The following is a 10,722-nucleotide window of genomic DNA, read 5'->3' as shown; positions in this document are numbered from 1 at the left end:
ACAACAAGGAACGGCTGACAGGAGGAAACTATTGTTCTGTTTGAGTTCACCCCAAGGGAAAGTGCAGGGAAATTCATAGGATTTAATCGCAACGATTTAGACATGATAACAATTTTAGTGATACCAATAGGGTTATATCTTCAATATCAGCGGATTCCAAAACAGAAAGGGGAACATAACACAAGCGATAAAAAGACACAGTCAAAACAATTTACTTTAGAACACTTCGAAAATACCACGGAGAAGAGCATCCAGTGGTCTTTAAGAATAGCTGTGTCTATTCAAACGAAGACGCCAACCTTCAAATTTATATCAGGAATAGGAATGTCAGATTAGTAATTTAAAATGAATATGAGAAGGCAAGAATAGAACTGTTAGGCCTGATTATTTATGATAGTTATGAAATTTTTTTAGAGCCTTTAAACTTTACCATAATCTTTGTCTGAGGTCATTCTTCTGTTACACAGTGTACGGAGTAGCTTGGGCTTCGAATGAGACACTTTAATTAGCCGAGGTTAGGAAGTGGTCTCATACATATAGACTTCATACATATTGATTTCACTTCTATGCAACCATTTGATCAAATTACATATTTATCAATAGCAATCTCAAAAATATACATTGTAACACCTATCGCCAATTCTATCAGAGGGTTAATATTATATTGAATTGTGTATCCTCTACGAAATACACACTATTCCAGGGGTTTCTATAACTCATTATAGCCACCCTTTGAATATGTCACTAACGCTAAAGGAAAATCCGGTGAAAAAATTTGGTCAGAAACGCCCGCTGAGAATAACTCAGAATGACGGCCAACGTCAAAGTGCTATAATGTACAGTTATTCAATCGCTTTAATCTGCATCTGTCTTATTTGTTGTCGCACACAACGCACACAGAATCGCTAGTTTTGTTATGATAAATTCCAGGGATGGATAAAACGTCAGTGATAGTAACCCCTACAATACTGACTGAATACGACTAGTATTAGATTAGCCCCCTCCGAAAACAGCAGCTATCACATGCCATGCATTAGGTAAAATAGTCCAGTCATTAGTTACATTGGTATCCTAAGATTAATTGCGAGAAACCATGTAAAATGTGACCTTGAACATTTGTCTGATACAAATCCATAATGTGAGAATAAATACCGTGATTAAAGATTTCCCATATTTTTCCTCATCAAATAAATTTAGATTATGTTGAGTTAATCTGCAAATAATTTTACGCTCAACAACGCGTTCTAAGACCTTTGTTACAAAAATATCGCCTTCATGTCGCCAGCTCCGTAGGATTTACGGAGGCTGTAGGCTAGTAGTGTTCCTGCCTTAAACACAGCATGGTACAATGTAACGACCCTATCGCCAGACGAGTGTTCCAGCTTCCTTTTTAGACTCAAAACCAAACTTTGTTCAAAGTTCATGATATATTTCACAAAATTAAGTGTCATCGTGTCCTCACAATGGATAAGATTCGTTCAACACACAACCATATATACTTTTATACTAAATCATTTACCATCTTTAACATTAGTTTTTGTATATAATGATTGCCGTATATGTTTTGTACAAATATATTGTGATACCTATACATTTCAAGAGGATTCCGGCCAAAGTATAATGGCTGATGAGATTGTTTAGCTCCACCTAACCTATTACTATCTGTAGTGAGAGATATTTAGAATTACTCTGTGACAAAAGAGGAAAAATCAGATAAATTCATTGCAGTGTACGGCTCCATTTTCTTACTATTATTTATTTTCTGTTCGCTGCCTGGCCAATGCTACCCACTATTGATCATGGTATATATTGATATCTAAGTGCATCGTGTATTAATTTCAAAACCTCTTCGAATACTGTTAAGCAATTGTCTTTCGATGCTACTAAATTTCGCGATTGAAACTTTCAAACCTAATCGCTGTGACAGTATCTTCTAGGTATGCCGTGAAGCATGTTCCAATTAAAACGGATCTAACACAAAGGCCAAGGTAAAATCAGCAAATCGTTTATATTCAGGCGAACAGTACGACCTTTTGATACCATCTGATGACATCACATATCTTCATTAGGCATTATTGTATCACAGTTGTACATTTCACTTATTTTTTATATGTACAATGTGTGTACATGACGCAATAGAACCGGTCAATGGTATTTCACACGCAATTTTCTGTTTTTGGCTAAACTGCCAAAATACATCTACCAATGAGATGTCATTTGCAAAGTCCGAGACATAATACATAACATTCATTTATCATCAGAAACAACAAGAGTAGTATTTCTTACAACAATGTGTAGAGATACAATGTATAGTGATATATATCAATGCCGTAAAATCTCCGGAAACCACTTGATAGCTGATTTAGTGACAAGTCTACTCGCGAAGTCTTTTTTTCAAACAAGAACAGTGGAGCCATTATAAGCTATCTCAATCACAATATGAATAGCATCCTTCCAAATCCCCTCTAACTTCAGCTTTGTGTACGACATTAGCAGGCAGTTTTTTCCATTTCTACCAAACAGAGTAAAGCACAATGACATTAAAGGAAAGAAAAAGTAAACTTGTTTAGTATTTTTATTGAGAGGATATGTTCTAGCACTGCTGACTGTGTTTTCTATGAGACTGGGAACGATAAAATGGACTGTCGCGGATCGTGAGCGATCACTATTTTTGTTGACAAACCTGTAATATTAGGGAAAGTCTCCGGTTGAAGGCTGATCCCAAACATCTTGCTCTCTTGTGACTCTGACACTCCCCTTCCCGGAGTAAGACAGATGAGTCTGAAGAGGTCACATCGCCTACCCCGTCGACTGAACAGTTTGTGTGTTGTCCTCTGAACCCTCGTCCATCATAATGTCGCTAACTATGTGTTTTATACACATGAACTGATGACGACATCACTTTAAACTGACAGAAGTGCTAATTATGTCATACATGTGTGTGCACTCTCCTCTGTATGATAAGTTACTAGAGATTGTAAAATCGAGATGTAAAAAATGAGTGATCTTGAAGTCAGTATAACTTAAACGACATATATGTTTCTGTTGGTAAATAAATTTAGTTTTTATAACAACAATCATATCGTATTAGGAAAAACAGATAATTAATAAAAGATGATTTTAAAAAATCATGATTGATTTCATAAAAAGCAACAGCTTAATCATGAGGCCTAAAGTAGTGTGCTCCAGTTTGAATCGGTTTGACCTATGATAGATGTTTTGGTTGATATTATAATATACTTTCGAAAAAGACTAACATACTTGATGCCATTCCCGGATATCTTAACTGCACCACAGAAAAGATTTGTAAATGAGGTCCTGGTTTACGATGTTAAAGTCGTGAAAAGGAGAAGTCGACACCGCATTACTCTACACGTCTCTTATAGGTTTAAAAAAACTGTTTCATAAGACAATGTCGATGTAACATGAAATATGTATATAAACTGTCGTTATTTTCTTGGTTTGTGTGAAATCACGAATACAACAACAACACATTTTGTTTTTATATCATTGAAACTAATCCTCCATCTGCTAACCACGACAATTTCTATCCATGAATCCATATTAAACTCTAAACCATGAAAGAGTTCATTGATATTTAATGTCTTACAGTATATTAGTTTTTAGTCTTTGAGGGAGGTATTTAAACGTTGAAGTACTAATTTTCTGCATTTTAAGCTCTTTCAGTAGTAACGAGGAGAGATAAAATTCTTGTAGGAAAACGATACGTTGTAACTCTAAAGCAAGAAAGCGCAATGATTTCTAAAAGGAATGAAGAATTGGTCATTTTACCACGAATGTTTATCGAAAAGTCACCATTACAATAGTGCGCACCTCGAATGCTCAACCTAACAATAGTGCGCACCTCGAATGCTCAACCTAACAATAGTGCGCACCTCGAATGCTCAACCTAACAATAGTGCGCACCTCCATTGATAACCATTTCAATAGTGCGCCCCTGGAATGTTCACTATTACAATAGTGCGCCCCTCAAATGTTCTTTATTACAATAGTGCGCCCCTCCAATGATCCCCATTTCAATAGTGCGCCCCTCCAATGATCACCATTTCAATAGTGCGCCCCTCGAATATTCACCATTACAATGGTGCGCCAATCGAATGCTCAACCTAACAATAGTGCGCACCTCCATTGATAACCATTTCAATAGTGCGCCCCTGGAATGTTCACTATTACAATAGTGCGCCCCTCAAATGTTCATTATTACAATAGTGCGCCCCTCCAATGATCACCATTTCAATAGTGCGCCCCTCCAATGATCATCATTTCAATAGTGCACCCCTCGAATATTCACCATTACAATAGTGCGCCCATCGAATGTTCACTATTACAATAGTGCGCCCCTCAAATGTTCACCAGTACAATAGTGCGCCCCTCGAATGTTCACCAGTACAATAGTGCGCCCCTCGAAAGTTCACCATAACAATAGTGCGCCCATCGAATGCTCACTATTACAATAGTGCGCCCTCGAATGTTCACCATAACAATAGTGCGACCCTCGAATGTTCACCATTACAATAGTGCACCCCTCAAATGTTCACCAGTACAATAGTGCGCCCCTCGAATGTTCATAATACAATAGTGCGCCCCTCGAATATTCAACATAACAATAGTGTGCCAATCGAATGCTCACTATTACAATAGTTCGCACCTCGAATGCTCACTATTACAATAGTGCGCCCCTCGAAAGTTCAAACTTACAATAGTGCGCCCCTCGAATGTTCACCATAACAATAGTGCGCCCCTCGAATATTCACCATTACAATAGTGCGCCCCTCGAATGTTCACCATACAATAGTGCGCCCCTTGAATGTTCTCTATTACAATAGTACGCCCCTCGAATGCTCAACATTACAATAGTGCGCCCCTCGAATATTCAACATAACAATAGTGTGCCAATCGAATGCTCACTATTACAATAGTTCGCACCACGAATGCTCACTATTACAATAGTGCGCCTCTCGAAAGTTCAAACTTACAATAGTGCGCCCCTCGAATGTTCACAATAACAATAGTGCGCCCCTCGAATGTTCACCATAACAATAGTGCGCCCCTCGAATATTCACCATTACAATAGTGCGCCCCTCGAATGTTCACCATACAATAGTACGCCCCTTGAATGATTAACATAACAATAGTGCGCCCATTGAATGTTCACAATTACAATAGTACGCCCCTCGAATGCTCAACATTACAATAGTGCGCCCCTCGAATATTCAACATAACAATAGTGTGCCAATCGAATGCTCACTATTACAATAGTTCGCACCACGAATGCTCACTATTACAATAGTGCGCCTATCGAAAGTTCAAACTTACAATAGTGCGCCCCTCGAATGTTCACCATTACAATAGTGCGCCCCTCGAATATTCACCATTACAATAGTGCGCCCCTCGAATATTCACCATTACAATAGTGCGCCCCTCGAATATTCACCATTACAATAGTGCGCCCCTCGAATATTCACCATTACAATAGTGCGCCCCTCGAATGTTCACCATACAATAGTACGCCCCTTGAATGATTAACATAACAATAGTGCGCCCATTGAATGTTCACAATTACAATAGTACGCCCCTCGAATGCTCACTATTACAATAGTACGCCCCTCGAATGCTCAACATTACAATAGTGCGCCCCTCGAATATTCACCATTACAATAGTGCGCCCCTCGAATATTCACCATTACAATAGTGCGCCCCTCGAATATTCACCATTACAATAGTGCGCCCCTCGAATATTCACCATTACAATAGTGCGCCCCTCGAATATTCACCATTACAATAGTGCGCCCCTCGAATATTCACCATTACAGTAGTGCGCCCCTCGAATATTCACCATTACAATAGTGCGCCCCTCGAATATTCACCATACAATAGTGCGCCCCTTGAATGATTAACATAACAATAGTGCGCCCATTGAATGTTCACAATTACAATAGTACGCCCCTCGAATGCTCAACATTACAATAGTGCGCCCCTCGAATATTCAGCATTACAATAGTGCGCCCCTCGAATATTCACCATTACAATAGTGCGCCCCTCGAATGTTCACCATTACAATAGTGCGCCCCTCGAATATTCACCATTACAATAGTTACAATTTTTTTGCTTGGATATTTGTATGATACAGTGGTTGAGAACTGACAGTAGAATTTCACACACCAATCAGTCATTACAGTCGGGGAAAGATTTATCTTACGATTGTTTTGAATTAAAACACATAACGAAGAATCGGTTAAGGTTAAAGTCATAAATACATCGTAAATGTACTTAAGGGGTTATGCTGGTATGGAAACATATACCTTTATATATATATTATATAACATACCTAAAGAGTTCCGATCTCAGTCATACACAACTGTTGATGCCTTGTTGTATGAGGTATGAACACCACATAACGAAACAGTCAATCAGTCAGAACGTTTAGACATTAAACCCGTATACCATCATAATCTGTTTTATAGCCCAGCCCTGAGTGTAATAAAGAAAAAAGACATCAAATCCAAATGCCTCATATTCCTCTTTACAAAGAAAGTCAGAGCATTAACAAAAGCAGCTCTTTACTCAAAGTAGTAATAAAACGAAAAATCCATAAAAAACATTTCACAGTTATTATAAACTTATAATTGCCAGTAACACGATCTTGTGGAATCACAACGCAGACGTTTTTTTCATTAACCAAACAAACAATGGCTGGGAAATAATTTTATAAGACGGAAAGTTCCGAAACAATTGCTGAAATGAGAAAACCAGAAGATCACAACAAGCTGAAAGCAGGAAACTCGTGCTTGGAATGTGCCGAGGAAGCAAACTACATATACCATGGAAATATTCCAGACATAACAGTCCCAGGTTTTTTGGTCTTTGTGCACCATGTGCATTTTTATATTACGATACATTATCGATTTGCATATACTGTGTTATAGTTTTCCATCAGCATACGACACAAAACTTCAAAATCCATAGTGGAAATGACCATGCCAGAGCATATAATTCCCTATACGAAAACTCACATATTACACATGCTATAGCCATCCTCAGAATGGAATTTTTTTGGGACATTTCGATATTAAGTTTAAAATTAATAACATATTAAATTCTAACCACTAAATCATCGTCCATGAATGATCCTTTGACGTTGTCTAGATATAGATACCGATATAGCATAAAGATGATCTTACATGAGCGACTATGTATATGATATTTATTATACGAGGTCAATAATTTAATATGTTACCAGCCTTAAGGCAATTAGGTAAATTTTATATTACGAAGCCACGATGTAAGATTATATTTGTCACATAACTATTACTTTGATAAATATAGATACAGTTGCATGTGCGGTTGGTTGGTTCGGTTCTTATATTCAAGAGTTAGGTTACAACCTCTGCTTGATGTTTAACCTCTACTCCTTTCTAAACGCAGGCATGGAACCAGCTAATGCGGAGTTAGTTGCATATATAAAAAACTCTCTCGGTTGTCAAGCAAAATTCCTAAACTCCTTCACGAATCACAAGGAAAGCGTATATAATATCTATATCTATATTTGATACCAGTCAAACATGAGATGTAATTAACATATCCAAGCCTTGTAATGTTCCTGGAATCTCATCATAAAGGTAAGAATCCTACTTTCATTATAACAATACGATACAAACAAATGAATATCTACATGCTGTAACTTACTTTCGCTATTTATTGAGAATAACTTCCGTGGGTTTAAAAAAATCAATGTAAATTATCAGCTAAAGTAGTATTTATATTAATCAGTGGAGAAAAAACATACGCTAATTCATTAAGCTGGCGAAATTCCGAACAGAAAATCCCATGCGAAAGGAAGCTGGGTTATAGTTTGTACTATAGTATGATATATATCTGGTGTGGTGAATCTGCTTAAGAGTTTGTAAGAAGGAGTAGTTATACAATAATCACTGTATATATGGCACGCTTTCACGGTATTTACATATTGGCTGTTCGGTGGATTAGTGTTCCTGTAGGAACTTTGCAGGAGTACATCTACGACATGACACGAAACGACGCTCAGACAATGTTAAAACCTGTAAAGGAATTTTAATGTATCGCATGATATGTAGGTAATCTTTGCTGCACTATAACGTTAATCATTCATAAGGCGATGACTTAAAGAACAAAGGAAGAAATCCCGCGGGCATTACTGGTTACGCTTAGCATTATGCTTCTAAGATTTCTATATATGTGCATACCTGTATATGTATTGATTTCACGCAAAAGCACAATTTCTACATTGAATTACCAAAATACACAAAGCTTCCTATGTGCCTCTGGGTAAAGTAGTCCCGTAATGAGTTTCGCGCAATTTTCATCCAAAATCCTCTTGTGATCTTCTGAAGGGCATTTAACGATATACAGGATATATATGGATGTTATATTGATGATATTTATATTCACGAAGCTTTGAAATACTTAAAACACTGGAGTGTGAATGACAGATGATCAAAGGAAATACTATTATATATGTGTGTGGAGATTATATTATCTTTAAAAAGGATTTCGAAACACTCAAAATATGTGATTTAGAAAGAGTAATTTGCCAAATAGTATATCCATATTAGACCAAGCGATGTTGAATCAAGCAAAATATGCAAATGTAGCAAATATGATTATAAATCTGGAAAGAGAATGTTTGGGAGGAAACTGTAAACTGACCTTCATGTACGTGTTTGAAAAATCAAAATGAAAATTGTGTTTTTAAAAGGTCCACTACCTTTCCGAAACAGCTTTCATTTTTAATGAAATTTTTGAATGTTCGCCCACTTGGTAGATACATGTATAATTTTAAAATAGATCAGATATTAATATTCATCCTAATCACGGTACGTTAGTTGACTAGCACAGCGTCAGACGGCGAAACAGTGAAATGTATCTTCACTGTTATACCATAAATACGCAGTCTCGGATTTGTTTGGTGTTGTAACCTCATCTTAGGCCATTGATATATATGTTCTTATCCTACAATTATTTTTCTAAGAATTATATTCTGTTGGTTTCGGAAGAAAGTGGGTCTCAAACTGCGATATAATTATGATAAAATCCGATATATGATTATATCACATAGGAGCCTCAAAATTAATGACTGACGAAAACGTATTAATTTCATTGGTTTCAGCTTGTTTCATGGTTGTTGATAATTGATTGCAAAGCAATATACAAATAATAACTTTATCAAGATTGAACTCTAAAAGAAGCCTATTATCCCTCTATCCTGTTTTATAGGGATTCCCAATATGATAATTCTGGTGATGATAAATATTAGTGAGCGATTCTGGCGAAACCTACTTAACTATACATTCTCGTTGATTTGATGATATAATACAAATATGCCAGGGAAGGGAGCCACACAGCATTGCAAATACATATTGTTATACGTTTATTCAGCTTTTTCTGAGTATTGTTCACGTAACAAGTAAAATCCAAACGGAACCTTTTACCAAATAACCATACATTGCATTGTGGAAATGATGATGTTAGCCAATCGCAAATACTTACAATGTAGATTAGTACTCTTCTGGACTCGGTTGTTCAAAAGGTGATTTCCTTGATCACATGATTAGTCAAATACTCATTTCTGGTTGATGCAAATTCTGTGATAGACTCTTCTTTAAAATTTACAATTAGGTACAGAATGGAGTATTTAAGACATTTGAGAGAATTTGTCCAGTTAGCGGTAAAATGGATTTCATTTTTTCTTAATTTCAAAACTACTATTGAACTGTGATGAACCTTTGTCTTTCGATAAAGGTCAAGAATAATGCGTTACCATTAACGAGCTGAAAACATGCGAGTAATCTGCAAAATGAAAAGATATTCACAGTAAGTTGATTTTTAAAAAAATAGCTAGTGTTTTTATTTTTTTATAATACAATGCATGTCTGCCGTACTGCTTGTGATATGAAGACTCGAAATATTTCAAAGGATGTGGAAAGCCTGATTACAAGGACGATTGTACTACATGATCATGAACTCGCAACAGTACAAGAGGTAAGTTGGCGGACGCTATTTGTACTATAATAATACGGATACTTGCACAATTCAATGAAATATAAGTATTTCTGTTTTGAGTTTTGATGTTACGAAAAAAATCTATTAAAGATTTTCTACTGCCGACAGAGCAAAAATGATACTCATCAATTTAATAATAATCGTGTATATATATGTCTTATGGACACAAAAATATTATGAATTGATATTTTTGTCTTGAAGTAAAATTAGAAGCTCAAACTTTTCAATGGTGGTAATGGTGTAAAGTAAGTAACTTTTGGAACTGAAGAAAAATACTAATTCGTCAGCTCCTGTTTTTGATAGCGAAAAATTGCCATTTGTCAGCGGTGGAGCATCTTTAACTGAAGAAAAATACTAATTCGTCAGCTCCTGTTTTTGATAGCGAAAAACACCATTTGTCAGCGGTGGAGCATCTTTAATGTCTATCAATGTAGTCTACGTCATTGTCTCATGTGTTTGTCTCATGGTATGTAACACAAAATATACATTGTAGGAAAGGCTTTTATGTGAAAGCTGTAAGAAACCGTGTCCTATCCTTTTTATTTTTGTCAATAAAATCCTTTATCCACCACCCTTTGTTTGTTATGTGTTACTAATGGGTATCACTTGGTAGAACCTCATTAATGAATAGAATATGAAACATTTTATGGAGTACAATATAAA

The sequence above is a fragment of the Argopecten irradians genome, chromosome 14 (genome assembly GCF_041381155.1).
Source record: "Argopecten irradians isolate NY chromosome 14, Ai_NY, whole genome shotgun sequence".
NCBI classification, from domain to species: domain Eukaryota; kingdom Metazoa; phylum Mollusca; class Bivalvia; order Pectinida; family Pectinidae; genus Argopecten; species Argopecten irradians.
Note: the sequence above shows the minus strand (reverse complement) of the source record.